This window comes from Lichenostomus cassidix, chromosome 4 (genome assembly GCF_008360975.1).
Source record: "Lichenostomus cassidix isolate B80296 chromosome 4, HeHo_3.0, whole genome shotgun sequence".
Taxonomy (NCBI): Eukaryota; Metazoa; Chordata; class Aves; order Passeriformes; family Meliphagidae; genus Lichenostomus; species Lichenostomus cassidix.
The window spans coordinates 63,931,279-63,950,078 of record NC_139484.1 but is presented as its reverse complement, the minus strand read 5'-3'; the positions used below and the strand labels follow the sequence as shown (position 1 = coordinate 63,950,078).

The 18,800-nt window shown below is 41.3% G+C and overlaps 1 long non-coding RNA gene across 1 annotated transcript; it reads right to left on the bottom strand.

The window, feature by feature from the left end:
• Positions 1-364: 364 nt before the first annotated feature.
• On the bottom strand, positions 365-4,160 carry LOC146438710 (uncharacterized). Its single transcript, XR_014852114.1, has 3 exons — positions 3,968-4,160; positions 2,675-2,809; positions 365-1,006 (listed from the first exon to the last, which is right to left on the bottom strand). It is a non-coding gene; the product is annotated as an uncharacterized LOC146438710 (long non-coding RNA).
• Between the last annotated feature and the right edge of the window lie 14,640 nt (positions 4,161-18,800).

The following is an 18,800-nucleotide window of genomic DNA, read 5'->3' as shown; positions in this document are numbered from 1 at the left end:
ACAGATGCATAAAGTCATGCTTTACTCCCTCATCCTTCCATATAGGTGCCTCCAGATGTGTAACAAGAACTGACATTTTAGTTTTCATCCAATATAACATTCACAGCCACCAAACTAGAATGTAACAACTGACTTGGAGACCTTAACACCCAGGTTTTGCTGAGTGATTTCTCATGCCGTTGTCTTTTCATGGTTTAGCTAGGTGGTGTGAGAAGATGTAGCCTAGTATGGAATTGTCAGCAGACTGTTTCCATAGAAGGGACTCGTGGGTGCACTGGGTGGTGACTTTCATTGAGATCCAAACCTCTCCAGAGAGCCATGATTATGCTTTACACGTGCCTGGTTTCCTTTGTGCAACATTTTTTATTCAGCTTCTTAAGGATATCACTGAATACAAGTTTCTTACTGTTCTTGCAGTGCTCCATAAACAAAATCCCATGTTCAATAACCTGGTAAGTCGTTGGGCTCACAAGATTACGCAGCACAGAGCAAGGCAATCAAGCACAGACCTTCCTAAATGGCTTATTAAGCACAAGCCACTGTGCCTGGCAGGCAGATTCACACACAGTGAGCCAAGGCTTGCTCTCCTGCCCAAGTCCCAGCTTTGCGTTTGCTCAGCAGGGACCCCCAGGTCGGTGGCCCCTCTGCACAGCCCACAGGGACATCAAGTGACTGAGTCCCAGGCTGCTGGTGAGCGTGGGATTGCAGAGACTGCTTGGGTAAATCAGGCATTTCCTACTTTCTATAGAGATTGTCTAAATCTAAATATTTTTAAACAAATACAAGAGCTGAAGCCTGTTTTCCTCGTGGCACAACAGGATGCTCTTCCACTGTTTATCTTGGTTGAGCACAGGAAGTTGTCTTGTAGGGCAGTGTGGGTGCAGATACAACTTGTTAGTGGGTTGAATATTTGCCCAAAATGTCTGGAGAGGATTCAGGGTAATCTGCAGAGGTTCAGCCAGATAGATGTGTTCCTGAGGGCTGGTGTGAGTCATGGAGCACTGACCTGCTGGGGAAGGAAAGAGATTAAATAATTTACAGTAAGACCATTCTGGTCTTTGCAGCTATGTGCATATGCAGACCTGCCTCATCTCAAAGCACCAGAGAGGACTCATGAGCTCTTCAAAGATTATGAGAGCTCTGATTATGGCTGGCACTGAAGAGACTGTGGTTCTCCTCAAGGTTCAACAGGACTAAGTGTTTCCATTTGAAGCACAAGATTAGGAGCAAAGGATGCTGCAGGCACAGGCACAGAAGCACATTCCTCTGATTCAGCAGCAAATCGACTTAGTTCTGGTAGCTGAGGCAGGCTATCCTCACCCAGAAAATGTGAATTATTGCCATCTATCTTAACCCACAGTGGAAGGAGTTTAAGATAAATTGCATTCTTTCACATTAGCCATGGACTGGGAGCACACACCCTGACAGTTACTACATCTCAGCTGACACTCAAGCCTAAACATGATTTAAGTGGAATACAAGTTTTCTGTAGATCTTCTATCAAGCCAATGGCCCCAGATACCAGCTGCTGGGAGAAATGGTTACTCTGCACATGCTTATCAATATAAACACTGTCCCACATGCCTGAGATCAACTCAAGCTTATGCAAGGAGCACAGATCCATGGCATGCACATAGCAGATCCAGCAGCTGGCATCAGACCTACCCCTTCCTGCTGCTGGCACATCAGGACCTGAGTTAGATGAATGTCACAGCTATTCACTTGTTCATCATTTTTGCTTAGAAACAAGAGCCTGCTGGGCCAGCATCCTTGCAGTTTAGTATTCTACCTCTGACTCAGCTCTGAGTGCTTGAAAGACATGGTGAAGACAGAAGGAAGAAAACCTACAGAGGTCTGATTTCTAACATTTAAAAAGGGTACAGCAAGTTCTGAAGCTCTAGGTTTAATAAATCCCACAAAATGCTTTTTATCATTAATTACAACTGGATAGTCTGGATGTGAATATATATTTAAGTCTTACCTAGTAACCAGAGGCAAGAGAAGATGAAAAATAAGGAGGGAGAAATGTTGAACAGACCTTTTTTTTTAAATCCCAACATTTTTGACAGAAGCTTGAGGATGGTTTTCGTTTTATCCCAATTAGTTCAGACTACCCCAGTTATGGAAAACTGGAAGCCAGCCAAGTTTTCACCACGTGAACAATTTGGGTAACTTCAAGAAATATTTTTATTAATAGTTTTTGTGTCTGTGTGTGTGCAACAGCTGGGCACATATAAGTGTTAACAATCATTAATGTTTGCTTCTCTGCTGAAATAACTGAAACCATCTCAATGTGTCCAAGCAATCTGACCTCACTCTTCTATCCCCTCTCCATTTTTAATACAAACAAGGTCATTATCACTGCCAACAACTCAGAAAAACAAATCAAAACAAAAATGTATGAAAATAGATTTAAAACCACCTCCCTTTCATAATTCAAGGCCACAAGAGTCTAAAATAAGACCATAAATTAGTGTTTGAGGGACTGTTTTAATCTGTTCAAGCAACACAATGGTTTTGCGGTGCTTTACAGCTCTGTCTTGGTATCTTGTTTACCAGGAGATGGTTCTTTTCCTACTCATCAACAGGGCTAAGAATGGAAAGGAAATAAAGAAAAATAAGACTCCTCTCAACTGCCGAGTACTCTAAAGTCAAGTTCATCTGGGTCCACCACCTGAACAGCTGAAAGCTCTTCCCAAGGTCACATCACTGAAGGTACCTGGCCAGAGGTGATGCTTTAGAGGAGAAATTATGGTCCCTGTTGATGTCTATCTCTGGTGTAAGTTGGAGTAGAGCCTCCCAACCAATCCTGTAAATACACATTATTTTTAAATTAACATTATCACTCCTTAAGAATCCATTAGAAATATTTTCTTTTCAAGACTGAACACAGGAGACAAGAGAAGAATTATTTGCATAATTAAATGTCCACTTTCAGAAGCCAGTCCCTTAAATATAAGGAAACAGCAGGAAGATAATTCAAGGTAAAGCTTGAATTATCTTAACTTAAAGCTTAACTGATGGCTCTGAATTCCCACTTGTAAAAGCATCCATTTTTCATCTGACTATGCCTTTTATGCCTTAAGGAGGTAGTCTGCATATCCCACAGGGGAACACTACTGTGGTCTTCATCATATATTTTCAAACTTCACTGAGAGATGCTCTCTTTGGTGGCCTTGCCACAAAAGTGTTTTGACCTTATAAAAATTACCAGCATTAATTATATGACAATGTGTCTGTGCCTTCCTCATCATTTTAACTTGCATTGGGACATCAGGAGAAGGAATTTAATCACAGAGATTTAATGGTATATTAAATTAGTTTTCTAGAAGTCCTAGTAATAGTAGAAGTCATAACAATCCCAGACAGTGTGGTGGTACAGGGTCACAAGCACAATTCTAATTCTCTGAGATATTGTGAGAAATTACCTTCATGTGGTGGCTTCTCACAACAGCATTGCCCAATGGAATGCTGAGTCTCTTGGGAGAACCATACACTCTGCACAAGGTGAATTTGGATCTTTAATGTTAATGCAAATGCATATTTGGCTGCACAGTTGAGGCAAATGTTGGCGTTCATTCATTTATTCCACTGGCAAGGGACTGAGTGCATCACCCCAGGCTGTCCCACCTGCATTCAGGATGCTACTTCATCATCTTTTATGTCGTCTCCCACATTTTTTAGATCCCTGTTACCGTCTCCAGTGGCAGTACTGGATGAACTGCACCCCTAAAATTGGCTGGATGAAATATGCCTCTTTAGTGGTTTTAAATAAGCTTCTGGACACACTGGGCTTCTGTGCTTAGCCAGATGAAAGTAGGGACTAAAGTTTCTGTTTAAAAGTAAAGCACCACAGATAACATAAATACTTTCAACAGATGGTAGAATAGCAAAACTCTTTAACCTCAATGCCTTGCATATGATGCTCATCTCTGGTGGTTCAGCAGCCAAGTTCTCCTAAGCTCACCTGTGCAGTGATTTCTTCCCATCAGGATGCAGATAGACCTCTTAATTTGGGATGCTCAAGTTCAGCAGTACTTTCCAGTGGTAGGAAGACACATGCAGAAGATGCTCAGCTTCCTGACACCTTTCAGACACTCAGACTGCCATCATATTTCTTCCCACTGAGTGTGAAGGATGTGTCTCTGAGGTGTTACACAGATCTGCTTACACACAGATCTGGTACAAGAAGCCCCAAACCCTTGCACTGCACCACAGAGCAGGGGCAGAGCAGTCTCTGCTTCCTGCCACTAATTTATGCAGAACAGACACAATTTGCCCAGCTGGAATGTTTGAGCAAATTGTCCATTTTACACATAAACTAGTGGTTTGGAGCTCTCTCCCTGCATTCACAGCTGAATACATGAACTATAGGTCTGTGAAGTTTTCAGTTTGTTTTGGGCTTCTTTAAGATGAAAACAAGATATACACAGCAATTGGGACATGACAGTGACAGCACCATTCCAAAATAAACAGCTTAGAAAAGAGCCTGTAGTCAATCACTGTGCCATAAACCACAGCCAAGCAAAAGGGGAAGACTAAACAGAGGAAGAGTTTTCTTTCAAATTCTCCTTCGTTTTCTAGCAGTTTCTTTTCTGGTGATCAGCCAGCCATGATTTTCTCTTCTACTCACAAGCCCCCAGAAGCACCTTTGAGGAATTCCTGCAGCAGGGTGCTGACACAGGTTCAGTGTATGAGAACATTGTCCTCCTCTTTGTCCTCAGCAGCTTTTCCACTTTCTTCTTTTTTAGCTGTGTTTCAAGCACAGAATTGATTCAGTAGAAATAAATAAATTATTATTATTACTCCTACTACTACTACTACATTAGTGTTGTGTTTATTAGTAGTATCATTATTATTCTTTCTAAATCCTTGCACAGGGTGCCTCCATTCCCCCTGGCAAGTGGGCTCTGAGCTTGCAGACAACTGGGTGGTGACCTGTGGCTCCAAAGCCTCCTAACCACAACATACTGTGCTCATAAACAAAGTTCACCGGATGTTCAGCATCCAGCTTGCAGGAAACTCTGCCAATTCTGAGTACTAAATACTGAACTAATTGTGAACTTTCATAAAGCAGGTCAAATAATAAACTTCCATGAATTACTGTTATAAGCTGCTATAAATTTCTCTACAGCAGGTTCCAAGCAATGTTTTTGCTGTCCTTTCACTAAAACTTCAGTCAATCCTTAGAAAGAAGAACCAAAAAAGATGTAATCTACCCTCAAAATTTGCAGTCTTGCTGCACAGTTTCTAACCCACCGTCAGTCACACAATGCAAAAAGTGGAGCCACTGTTTGCAATATTGATCAAGGAAACTTTTGTTAATCCTGTACAAAAATTGGAACAAAATTTTGTTTCAGAGTCTAGATATTTTTCTGAAGAAAATGGAAAAAATAGTCAAGAGTTTTTTCAAAATGCAAGGATCTTGGCTTTAGACAGCAGTTGTTCACCTCCAGCAGGAGTCAGGAGCTCACAGCTTCTCTGAAAAGTAAGTCCAAAAAAGCAACAGACTTGTATAACACCCAGTTATTTTACAAATTCAGCCATGCTTCCCTTGTTCTTTGGCTCTTCCACCCTATGATCAATCCCAGACTCAAAGGAAAGAGCAGCTTTAAAAATTAAGTAAATACAGAAGTAAGATACTCTCTTTTTCTCTCCTTGCCTTTCCCTACTTTCCTGTTCTAACAGACTCTCACTGCCTGTGACCTTCATTGCTGTTTGCATCAGGTAGTGTGACATCCTCTATCCTCCTTATTGGGATGTCTTCTCATCCACAGCAGTTAACCAGCAACATTGGCTTCCAGTATATTCCAATAATCAAATCAGTATTTTATTACTGTATCTTTCACTGGGAAGCAGTTCTGAGTGCTAGAGTAGTGATGTAATTTCTAATTAGGATTCCCAAATTACTTCAGTCTTTTGTCCTGAACTACTCCATGTAAAATCTTCACAGACCAAAGCACATAAGGGTTAAGAATTGTGATGTGTAACTTTGAGCCACTGATGTCTTCCTGAGCCAGCCACTAAATGCACAGCCCCTCGAGGTGCTGATTTCCCCTGGTTTTCACTAATACCAACAGAATTTGAAGGAATTTGGTGCTTTCCTGCAACATGCAAGACCAGGGTCCAACATCTGGAATAGATGTCCCATCCCAACTATGTGTCATATCTCTCGTTCCCGATACTAAAAATTTTCCTGGACAAAAAAAAAAAGAGAAAATCTCAGCACAGCCAAAGGTCTGTTCATCATTTCCCCCTTGCAGATTGCAGCCATACTTTGATTGCATCTACTGAAGCCTCCTACCTTTTTTTCCCCCTTCGCCTGGTGATGTTCAATATCATCTGCTATAGGGAACATCATTCACTCTGTTTCTATCCGTAAGACATCCTTCAGTCACAAGTAGGAGGCTAAGAAAGTTTGCAAAAGCACAATCACAATCTTTTGAGGAGGAAAGGAGATATCTGGGAGCCAGGCAGGAGAGAGGACAGAATATGTTCAGTCAGCAGATCCCACAGGGGCTGAGAGTCCATCAGGATGGAGGAACTCCATCCTGTTTTGTATCTTTTCCAGGCAATTAGCTTTTCACAAGTTGAATAGATAAAAGGTAATGAAACAAATAAAAAGCAGTAAAGGTCATGAAAGGTCACGAAACACCAAAATCCTTTATTTATCCCCTGCATCAGGGCAAGATTTCTCTCCAAGGACGAGTCCATGGGCTCCAACCTTCTCCCATAGGAATCACGTCTACAGAAGAAGAGCTATGTGACTCCCTGCCCTGCCAGCTCTGTGAAATGAAGAATTGAATGCACTAATCCATGAGGTACCCAACAAACATTGGCAAACTCTTTCCATGCTGACCCATCAACAGAAATCACAAGAACTAACTCTGCCTTTATCCTTATTATACACAGAGCAACTGGCATTTTCCAGGCTGTCAGACAAATGTATTCTCAGAATGGGTTCCATACACAAAGTATTTAGGCAGCTGAGTATGTATGGACATATAACTCTTTTCTCATTCATTTCTGGGATGTTTGGCAGGAAAACGGCAGTGTTCTTCAGCTGGTCTGGAGAAATGTAAGAGTAGCTCATGCAGTCATTACAGAGCAATCTGTGTTGGTGAGAGTGTTAAATTACTAGGAAATAAATAAAAGAGTGTTAAATTGCTGGGGAAAATAATAATAAATTGTTGGGAAAGTGTGGAAGAGTATTTTGAAAGAGGTAAGTTTCTTATTTCAATACCTTGGCAGTAAAGGCATGGCCACAGGCAATGGGTATGAACATGATTTATCCATGAGAAGAGCTGGATCCAGCACTTAGCTCAGGGCTTGGGAAGCAGCAAACACAAGTGTTGGAATGCACAAGGACTGACCATCAGTCACACCAGTGGCTCTGTGTTCTTAGGAGATCCCAGCACCACTGCAGGACTGTTCATGGTGAGGAGCAAGGAGCTGGGCTGTGAGTGTGGTAAGCAATGACATCTCTGCTAACAGGGTCAGAGATAACATATCACATACATCCTTTTTCTAGGCCTCACACATGTACACAGGCCTGTTCCAAAACTCACTGAAATCACTGGGACTCTCTCCACTGACACCAACAAGCTCCAGATCCTGCCCATAAAGAGTTGCAGCAAGACTGCAGCCATATGGGATTATTTCTGAGTCACGGTAGTAAGAGATAGAATGAAAATATGTTGGCTTGTTTTAGTTGGTAAACATAACAGTCTTGGCAGGCTCAGCAAGAGACCAGATGCTAAGTGGTCTGGAAGCTAAACTCTCATCCTCAGGGGTGGTTGCTTGGGGTGAAGACCATGAAGAGGGCAGTGTGGGCATGCCAGCATTGCTACTGCTTGTTTTCTACCTGTGCTGTGGACACACAGAGCTCTCCATGTCAGGCAGCCTGAAAGCTAAAAATTCCCTGTACCCAAACAAACCCATGGGAAAGGACATACTGAGCTAGATAAATTACAGTTATGAAATACAAGTATTTAATTAAGTCCTGTCTGGCTATATTTTGTACACTTCCAAAAAAAAAAAAAGTCCAACTTCAAAACTAATCTGGAACTGACTGCCTATGTTATAATTTACTAGAAACTCTGTTGTCATCACTTCAGTTCATAGAAAGGAAAAATAAGAACAGCAACAGCTTTCATCAGTCCCAATTTAAAAAAATAAAACCACTGCATTTTAAAGAAAAAAAATTAAATATAGAGATGGAGCCAAGTCCAAGTTTGTGGTAACTGCAGGCAGGTCAGGCAAGTTAGACAAGGTGGAGAAAGGCAGGTCAGGTTAGCAGAGGGAAGAGGTTTCCTGGTGTCCTCCCACTGCCTGGCCTTGCAGCTCTGGGAGAGCCCTCCTGAGCCTGCCTTTGGGTCCAGCTGAGACAGGACATCTCCTGACTCTCTGCCAGCACCTACATGTCTGCAGGAAGGTGCATAAAACAGAGACTGAAGACAAGAAAAAGGTGTGGGCTGGTGCAGGATTGTGCTATGGCAAAGGCTCTTTGAGATGTGATTTACCTGGAGGAGACAGTGACCACTGCCCTGGCAGCAAACACCCTGTGGGATCCTGGCTGCTCCACGTCAGACTCATGACTGAAAGGTGAGTAACTCCTCTACTCTCTCATCCATCCCATCAAGGAATCACAGAATTATACAATAGTTTGAGTTGAAAGGACTTTTTAAAATTCATCTAGTCTAACCTCTCCACCACCCCAACATGGGCAGGGACACCTCCCACTAGGCCAGTTTGCTCAAAGTCCCATCCAACCTGACCTTGAACACTTTCAGGAATGAGGCATCCACAGCTTCTCTGGGCAACCTCTTCCAGTGTTTTACCACCCTTATTGTAAAAAAAAAAAAAAAAACAACCAAAAACTTCCTTTCATTTAATCTGGATCAATCCTCCTTGAGTTTAAAACCATCATCCCATGTCCTTGTAAAAAGCTTATTTATATTTCAGATCTCCCTCTTAGCAACCATTTGTTCAGGACCTAAAAGTACAGCAGCCAAGGCTTGTAAATGGAAGTTATAACATATTCAAATAATAAGAAAGATGTCAAGGGCAAAACGGCACTACAGCTGTTTTACAAAGTAGTTTATAAAATCTGCACTGCCCAGCAGATTTTCCCAAGCATCAGACTGACAGCTCAGGGGAAACAGAGACAGGGCAGCAGGGCTGGTGGGTATACTTGTTGTGAAAGGGCAGCTCCATCCCAGCTAACCTCCTTGGAGTGGCTTTCTGGACATTTTCTGTGTCTGGTTTCAGCCAGCTGGTGAGCTGTTAAAGGGAAACATCAGCACACACCATTCGCCCACCAACACACTGCTCAGCTTGGGCTGTGTCAGAAAACCCTGCTCTCGTCTTCCTGTTGAAATGCTGCCTCGTTTTCAGTCTTTAATGGATGGCCAGAGTTTATCCAGGCTTTGCTTCCTTTCAGAAACACTGTCATGCAACAATGCAAAGTCCCTGTTTCGTGAGTGTGTGGTCACTAGATTGGTCAACAGATTGTTTATTCAAACCAAATGGTTCACGTGCAACAGGATATTCTTAGGTTTTTGTTTGTCCCTTGCAGGCAAAAATAGCAGTACATGTCGTGCTGGTTTTACTGTTCCTTTTCTTCTCTGCAAATAGCAATGGCACTGAGAAGAGCAAAACAAAGGTGATTGTGCAGATTTCATCTGCATAGGGAGAATGTATTCCTTGTGACTAGGTACCTAATCCTGAGTATTTTCACTAACCACCTTTCCAAAGGCTACCATTTAACACATCACAATTTGCAAAATAAATATAAATTGCTATGGCAATCCTGCTCCTTTCCTGTGAAAGACTGCATGTGTGAGGAAAAGGGAATTCAGGTAGATCCTGGGATTGTTAGATGTATTTACAATATGGAAGCATGGAAACTGTCTCCTAGCTTTCTGACTTTTTACAAAACATGTCGTTTTGGGCTCTACACAAAAACTTTCAGAAAAGGTTACATTCTATTGAAAAAAACCCCAACTTTATCTAATTGAAACATATTATCCACTCTGAAAGCTGAAAACAAGATCAAGGCCTCTTGTTTAAGACACCATGAAGACATGATAGCAGAAAGCTCATGATGCAAGAAGGTGGTAACCTAAGATAAGTAAATAGATAAGAGAGAAGCACCAGGACCATCCTCTGATAAAGAAGAAAGATACAACAGGGTTAGTTGACTTACACAGGGCCACTCTGGAGAGAGAAGTGCTAAGCCTCAGTCTCCAAGGCCAGAGAATTAACCACAAAACAATATTTCCACACTAAAAGGAGGATTATTTTTTACTATTGGAATCTGTTCTTTTTATCCAATTGCCGTTTAAGAACTGAATGTTTTGTTAGCCATTAATTTTGGATGAGTTTGCCATCTGAAATCTTATGGTACTTACAGTAGTAGTTTTTGGAGATTTCCCTTGTTGGACCATTCATACAAGTAGATATATCTTATTCTTTCCTTGGCTTCTTTCTGTGTTTGTTTTGGCTACCAGCACATTCTACTTACAAGAAGAATAAGGGGAACCCTTCCAAAAAATTAGCACACTTAGTTATGAGAGAGTTGAAAACATATCATGCCTTTGCAAAGCATGAGTGACAGAGAGAATTCCTTCATTAATTATTTTTCCTAGGCTCGGAGGAAGCAAAATATTTGAGAGAAAAAACCCAAATCTTTTTACCATACCCAAAATATGGTGAATTTGAAACAGGAGAGGGCTGCACACACTGGTGTAAAGTGCCAGCCTCGTGGGCAGCACTGAAACTCATTCAACGCTTGAAAAAATTATTTTCTTTAGTTGGAGGCCAAGCACAACAGCAATGAGTTTCCTCACAGACACACACATTTACTTTGCTTTCATCTGACAAACACAGGTCAGTGAATTTGCATCCAAACTATTTTTTTAGGAGAGTCAGTACTTCTTTTTACTTTGCTTATGGCAAAACACATGAAAATATCCAATGGAGGAAAGGTCTACACAACTCCAAAGTTCTACTTAAAGCAAATTAATTTGTAGCCTGTATAGGCTTCATGTTGGATATTTCATTTATTAATTCTCTCTATGAAGAACATAATTGGAAGCTGGACTGGGATCTTATTTAGATCTATTTCACTTATTTTGCATTGAATATTTGTTTTGTTAACCCAGATGTCCCACCAGAATTCCTGGGGTGCCTGACTCCATCACTTGTCTCCAAGCCACCAACAAGCACCAGCTGCAGTAGCTAGCTGAGGGACACATCTCCTTTGACACCCAGAAGGCTGATGTCAAGGGCTGAATGGGATCTGCCCCACAAAACCTCCAGCTGCCTTCTCAGCTGTTTTATTAAATATATTGGTCCAAAAGCTGCATTTTGTTGGGCACAGTCTGGATCAGTTTTGGAGACTTTGGGTTGACTTAGCCTCTTGAGATGAGGTTGCCATGAAAGAATCTGAGTCATGAATACATACAGAATGATTCTCACCATGAGATGTCTTCTCACCAACGTCCCACAGTGCCTTACACCTGCAGGACCTGGGCCACAGAAAACCTCCCTCCTTTCTTTATCCTGACAGCTGAACTGTAGTTAAGCAGGACAAATCCGTCGCAGTTTACACAGCCTGTAGGGAGTGTTCTTGGCTCATCTCCCTTCTGCTTTCAAAGGGTTTCAGAGGCATCAAAGCTGCATAACAGCAGACAAAGGCTTAAGCTTCTTCAGGCATCTCCTCTGAAATGCCCTAACACCCACCCACCTCCTTGAGTAGCTTGTGGCCTTGGTGTACTGTCCCTAAGGACAGCAAACATGGCCTTGAAATGAACTTCCAGGAAGCCCTCAAACAATACTGAAGACAGAAACACCCAGTGCTTGTGGTCTAGTGTTTCCCAAGGGTTTGCCCTTGAGTCCTTGATTTATTCCCACAATGGCTGAGTTTTCTGTGCAGTCACCAATCCAAGTATTATACAGCTCCAAAGCTGCTTTGCTCCTTGGCACAAACAAGATGAGATGTGCTCATCCTGGGATGGAAAAGTGACAAAACTGAGCTGTTTTCAGCCAGTGGAAATCTTGCCATCCCCCCTATATGCAAAGTCAGCCTAGAGCCTCCCTTCTTCCCTTCAGGCTTGGGTTTAGCACTGCAATGGATTGACAAGTCCAGCACCAGGGAGTCAGGTTAGGTGGAAGCAAACTCTGCACAAGACATTAGCCATCCCTTTTTATGTTAATTTTGGATCTATGGGAGGCCCATCATCACTTTCTTCATACTCTAAGGAAGTTATCAGTGCATTGTTCCCACCAGAAACAGACTCCTGTACCAGTACTTTTAATTAATTTCAGGATCTTTAAATCAAGTCCATATGAATGGTATGTAGAATCTGATCCTCAAATACCCATGTGTATTAATTAACTTCTTATTTTAATAAAAAGAATCCTCATTTAAGCTATGGGAAATTGCAGTGTGTGCATATATGTGATCCTTGCATCCACACTGCTTTTTCAGATATGTTCACCTTGTACACACACTCATCCAAAATTGAGTTAATGGTCCCAGTCTGCCCCTCAGGACTCTGCAGATGGCAGAGTCCAGTCATAAACAGTTTATCTGAGAAAGTATTGGGGGAGCATTCAGATCTCTTGAAAAGGAGGAAGGATAAAAATACAATTATGGTAAATTGTGTTATTCTGTGCTGCAGAAGGAGAATAAGAAAACAAAAGAAATATCTCTGTTACAGGTTCTTTGCAGGTTACCCTCTGCAGCCAGTGGATCTTCTGCCATTTGCTTCCAGGCTACCTTGGCTCCACACTGGATTATTCCACAGAAAGAGAGGTGCAAAAATGAAAATAAATATTGCAATTCAGAGGAAATTCCTACAGCAGAAAATACTGGTGGGATGACAACTGCACTTATCAGCACATCATTTCACTTTAGATTGTCCAGCTTTTCAAAAATGGGAAGAGGGAATTTTCCACCTCATCATTACAATTATAAAATAAATATTTATATTAAAAATGAGCACACAGAAAGCATTTCTTTTACATTCCTGAGTTGTTTTTTGTTTGTTTGGGGTATTTTTTTGGCCACAAATGTGATTCTTCAAGATCCCTGAAGAACTATGTAAATCTGTTGCTAAATAGATCAAGAGACCTGTCTGCTTTGATGTGCACAGCAATGTCTAGAGAAAAAAATAGAAGGCAACTGGATTTGACTTCTTAACTGTGGCACCCTCATGCAGAGTCCAGCCTATTTATCTTTGTTCCATTTTGGAAGCAGGTTCTTCATAAGCTGCATAAAGGCAGGTCCAGCATAGAGGGAGGTCAATAGTTTACAAAACTGCAAGCAATGTTTTTTTCTTTAAGTATGTTTTACTCTTCAATTTATGAATCAATGTCCTGGTATTTGCAATGTGGTGGTTAACCTCTATCACCCGCCTTTATGATTCTGAATTCTATGCTGGACTATGAATCCATCATGTTTTATTGAGAAAGAGACAGTCTTGCATTTTAAAATGTGCAACAATGATCTTTGACTTTGTCCTTTTGATTTGGGTCAGCTAGCAAAACTGGAGGAATGTTTATGATTAAGGAAACATAAATCAGAGAGCAAGGAGACAAATTCGTTCATTATTGGTTATGGCAACCCTGAACTTTTGAAGTTTGTGTTTTGGGTTGTTATTCTTTTTAGGTATTCAAAGAAAAGCTGTAAGGGTGTCTGAATTAAAAAGTCTTCAGAGCAGCTTCACACTGTAGATTCACTGAGATAAACCCCATATCTGAATTAGCCACATCAGCTTACATTTATCTTCAGGAGGTAGCCTAGTCTTGGCTTGTTTGTTTCTGCATTTATCTCAAGCATCTCTCTAATATTTGAGCTCTTCTGCAGAATGTAAACAGAAATAATAAACTACACAGTGAGCATATAAATCTCCCCTCCCTGTGGAAAAGTCCCCAGCAATTCCTGTACTATGCAGCCTTAAATTTTCCAACCAGTTTTGTTTGGCTAAAACAACTTTTTCAGAGAGTCGTCCAGCTTTAATTGAAGACATTGAGAAATGAAGGGATCTATCAATCTTTCCATGGTTCATTGGAATGGTTAATCAACCTCGCAGTTAGAATGTGCCTTATTTCCAGTTTGGAATTGCCTTGTTCTAGCTTCCTGCCCTGGATAGGCAGCACATTCTTCCTGAAGAAAAACAATTAATTACACACTACAATGAAATCCTCTTTCAACTTTTCTGATAAATTGAAATGAGGAATTTGAGTTCACTGAGGGGCTCACTGCACAGCATTTCCTGCAATCATCAGATCATCTAGTTTTGGGAGTTTTTGTTGGTTGGTTGGTTGGTTGGTTGGTTGGTTTGTATTGTCTTTTTTTCTCTGCACCTGTTCCAGTGTTCTGGGAAGATTTTAAAAGAGCACACAGCACAGCTGGATGAATTTCTCTCCCAGGCTGGGATGGAAATGTAGCACTCCCTAGTGCCATGTGGAGGTTGGGTTATTTTCCAGCATCACTGCCACCTCCCATTTCCCACCACATGCTTGGTGGGTCCCATCCTCCACAAATATTGATATTGGGTTTCTGCTCTCACTAACATAGATTTTCCTTAATCTGCTTCATGAATAATCCCAGCTCTCCACCTTTCCTTGGCATTTGCAGGAAGTAGTCTCAACCAATGGCAAATAAATGACTTTAACATAATCTGTTTCCCTCTTTTTTTAAGCACCTCTCTGGCATAACACTTTGAAAACCTTAGAGATGGGGAAAGTATCTGCTGTTCTGCTGTAGTGTTTTCTGTAAACAGTATTTGCTGTTCCTGGAGCACTCAGGAGCCTCAGCCAAGCACCAGAGCTCCATCTTCTCTTTTTGGGTTGGTGCAGATTTTTGAGGTGGAAATTGGGGCTGAGGAGATTGAGTCTGTAGTTTGAGCTCTTGCCTGATTCAAGGGTATTCCGCTGGACTACTAGAAATAGGGAAAGTTAACTTGGTTGGCTGTTTCCAAAGATTTTTCATAGCAGCAGACACTTCATATGCAGCCACTGAGACTGCCAATGTGGGATGAATCCCCCATCTCACCAACTTCAGGTACCTTTGTGGTAGATGTCAGCAACTGAGCTAGACCCTGAACAAGCTGTCTGTGTAGTCAGTGGACAGAGAGACATTTTTAGGGTGTAGTTCATACAGCCATTATTGAACATTTGAGGATAATATTAACCTCACCTTCTAAGAGATTCTTTACCTCTGCTGACTGTGAAGAACATTTATGGACATTAACTCAGACATAAACCACTTTATAGTCAGGCAAGTTTAAGTCCAAACTACAACAGTCCCTGATGAGCAAATTATTTGGAATAATTTTCTACTTGCACTCAGAAATAATGTATTTATTAAGCAAATTATTTTGTTTCAACACATTAGTAGCAGAGATGTCAGTCTGATTTACTTGTCAGTGGTAGCAGCAGTGAGAGAAAAAGGAAAAGAAACCTTCAGACCTGTGCTGTATCCAAACACAGGAGTTCCCCTTTATATCTTGGACATGTCTCAGCAGAGTATCATGTTTTAGGGCTTACATAGACTCAGGTATTGGACATATGTTACAGCTTTGTAAAGGGTAATTTGATATGGTGTCAGCCTTGTGTTATCATTCGCCTCACTGGCATGTTAAGCCTCATTCGTGTAGAGCTATTGAGGAAAGAGACAAAATCAATATATCTGTACAGTGGTGAGGATGCCAAGCCAGAAACAGTGAGACACTGACATCTGCCTTAGAGGGAACTGTTACAGCAAAATATGTGTGCCCAGATATTTGGAACATTCAAAGAAAATTGGACATTATGCCTAATAAAACTACAATCAGGAGCAAAAAAACCCTTACTCCTATTATCATGGCTTTTATGTTCCTCAGCTGAGTACAGAAACCAGAGCGGCATCCAGCTCTTGCTGTCTGGAGTGAAATCTGCTGTAAAGTCCCTCCTCCTGCCTGGGTACAGCAATGCTGACAGCATGGGGCAGTCGATGGCCCAGGAGAGACAGAAGTGAATTTTCCATCCAGCTGCTCCCTGGCAAGGGCATCTGACACAGTGTGGGCTGGAAGTTAGACTGTACCCACTCTGGAAATGAAAGTTTGGGTGATAAACAACCTGTGTAAGCTGCCCTAGGGCACTCAAGACATCAGAAAAAGCCCTGCAGATATGGCACAGAGATATATCCTATTAATTGTGTCTGTCCCATACATGCTAATATATGCAATGGTAAAATCCCTGACCAAACCCAGCTTACCCTTCCAACACTTGAATAGTGTGAGGACACTCAGAGTCTGGAAACCAAGGTTCTATTCTTGTCCTTGCCTCAGAGAGATTAAATCCAAATTCCGTCCTCCTCTGAACACTGCCCTAATTGCCAGCTTCAAGCTAATTTGAATGGGGAGCAGCATCCTTTTATCCAGTAGGAGTTCTGCCATTATGCACAAAAATGAAAGATTTCTGTGAACATGTGGGAATGAGTAAACATGACATTATAACCTAAGGGCTCTATGTGGGAGAGCAAGACCGTGATGCTGACATTGCTCAAAAGATCCTTTCTGTGTTTTGCAGAATGTAATGTAAAATACTTGAACACAACATCAAGCAAGCCTTGGAATGCTCACCCCACTGGTCAGAGTCAGACTCATCCATGCTGTCTCTGATCTCAAAAATCTTTTGCTTCTTCCAATAATTCACTAAGTGTGCAACATTCAGCTCTTCTCTCTCCTGAAACAGTTAGAACCTCAGGGTAATGAAGAGAACTCGAACACCATGAGGAGGAATCTAAAGCTTAGGCACTGATGCAGCAAATGCCAAAAGATGAGTCTCTCCTTAGGTCTTGAAAGAAAGGACACAGAAGAATCCCTTTAGTGGAGGATTCAAGGCTATGTCTCCCAGAGGACAGATAGAATCTTCTCGGGATCCTGGACTCAGGCAAAAACCCTATAAAACAGTGATATTTAAGGTACATTCCTGCCAGTATTATTTCCTGGGGGTAATTGAGGATCTCTGTCTGGAGAACATGGGTTACAGGCAAGGACTGAGATTCCTACACTCTGGAGAAACATATTAGGCTTAGAATGGTGGCAGTGTCCCTCTGCACCCAGATTTGTACTTGAGGAGCAAAAGCAATTACCCAACCCACTGGCCTATGTTCTAAATGGGCTGGTAATAGAGGCCATTACTATACCACAAATTAACTTGGCCTTTCTTCCTTGCCAAGCTCAAGGAGCCTTTTGGTACAGACAGCTCTGTCACACCATACAAATCATTCTTTTATCACAAAGGAGCCCATGTGTCACGATTTCCATTGTAAACTCATTTAACCTTTCCTCCCTCCAACCCATCCCTGACAATAAGCTTCTTATTAGTAAAAAAAAGTACAAATTAAATCTAGAAGGTTATTTATTCTTGTATCATGCATGGGGGAAAGAAACACCCAAAAAATTGCAAATAATAATAATAATTTTTAAAAATACAGTTCTCTTCAATTTTAAAGAGATTGCCTAAATTAGGGTAAATGAAGCAAACTACACTCCAGAGCTGTTGAATGGTACTCTCAACATTTTTTTTTCTTCAAGAGTGGTTGTTGGAGCATCTCTCCAGTCTCGATTCTAGACATGAAGAAGCTTCCCTGTGTGCCACATGTAGAAAATACTTTACAGCTTTGAGATAATTCTCAGGCCCATGACAGAATGAAATTTTATCCAACCAGGATAGGGAGACACAAAGTTCATGTAGAATCTCTTCTGCCTCACCTCTCCCTAAAAAAAAAAAAAACAATCCAAGCAACCTGAGTTTTCACAGACAATTTATTTTTCACAGCCATAAACCTTGAGATGCATGAGCTTTTTCAAACCAAATCAGCCTAACAAGGACTGTATCAGCTCTGATCCTTTACTAGCAAAATCCTGTACAATTACAAGCCAAAGTCTTGGTCCAGATGTTGAGCACATGCAAGTTTAAATACATCTGAAACTCTTGGAAAATCAAGACCGTCTTTAAGATTGGTTGAACTGTCGCTCCTCTACTTCTCTGCAGTAGAAACCTAAAATTCCAGCCATGAGCTCATTTTTCCGCCTTTAAACTCTGTTTGGAACAAAGTTGTTGTTTCACTATGCACAAAAAGGACACATTGCTGCAGGGAAAGACTACGGGACAGCTTTCAGCAGGAGGGTGGCTTTTCACTGTGAACACAAAACCAAGAGCAATTTGCACAGATATAACAAGCAGAATAGTCATAAATAGTACTCACAAAACCAGTCAACTCTTCAGAAATTTTTAAATTTGAAACAAAAGTATTCATTACTTGAGAGGAATCAAAAGAAAAGAAATGGACCAAAAGTTCTTCTGCTCGCTGCAAATAATGAACAACAAGTAGTGATGCGTCAACCAATAAAGTCTCTTTTTTAGTAGAGGAAAAAGCCAGGAGGCAGCATTTAACCTATTTTTTCTCCTTCAAAATCTGTAGGGTGTAATCCTCAAAACCAGTTGGTAGACCAGGGTGAAGTGACAGTCCTTGGGGAACTAACAACACTCACAACCAGTCGATGTTATTGTATGCTCTATTTCGTGGTTTAGAATTAATTGCAACTGGGGGATGGAAAAAAAATCCCGAAGCCTAAAGTGGTTTTGCAAATTCATAAGGAAGTATTTTTCTTTGAATAATAGCGTTATTATAAAGTTATGATCTTTCTCTTTTTTAAATGAACCCTTTATTTTCTTTCAAATTTCTGGTACTTGTGGCCAGGGGCTGTCTGCTGCTCTCATCTTGTGGGGAGCTGCTGGCT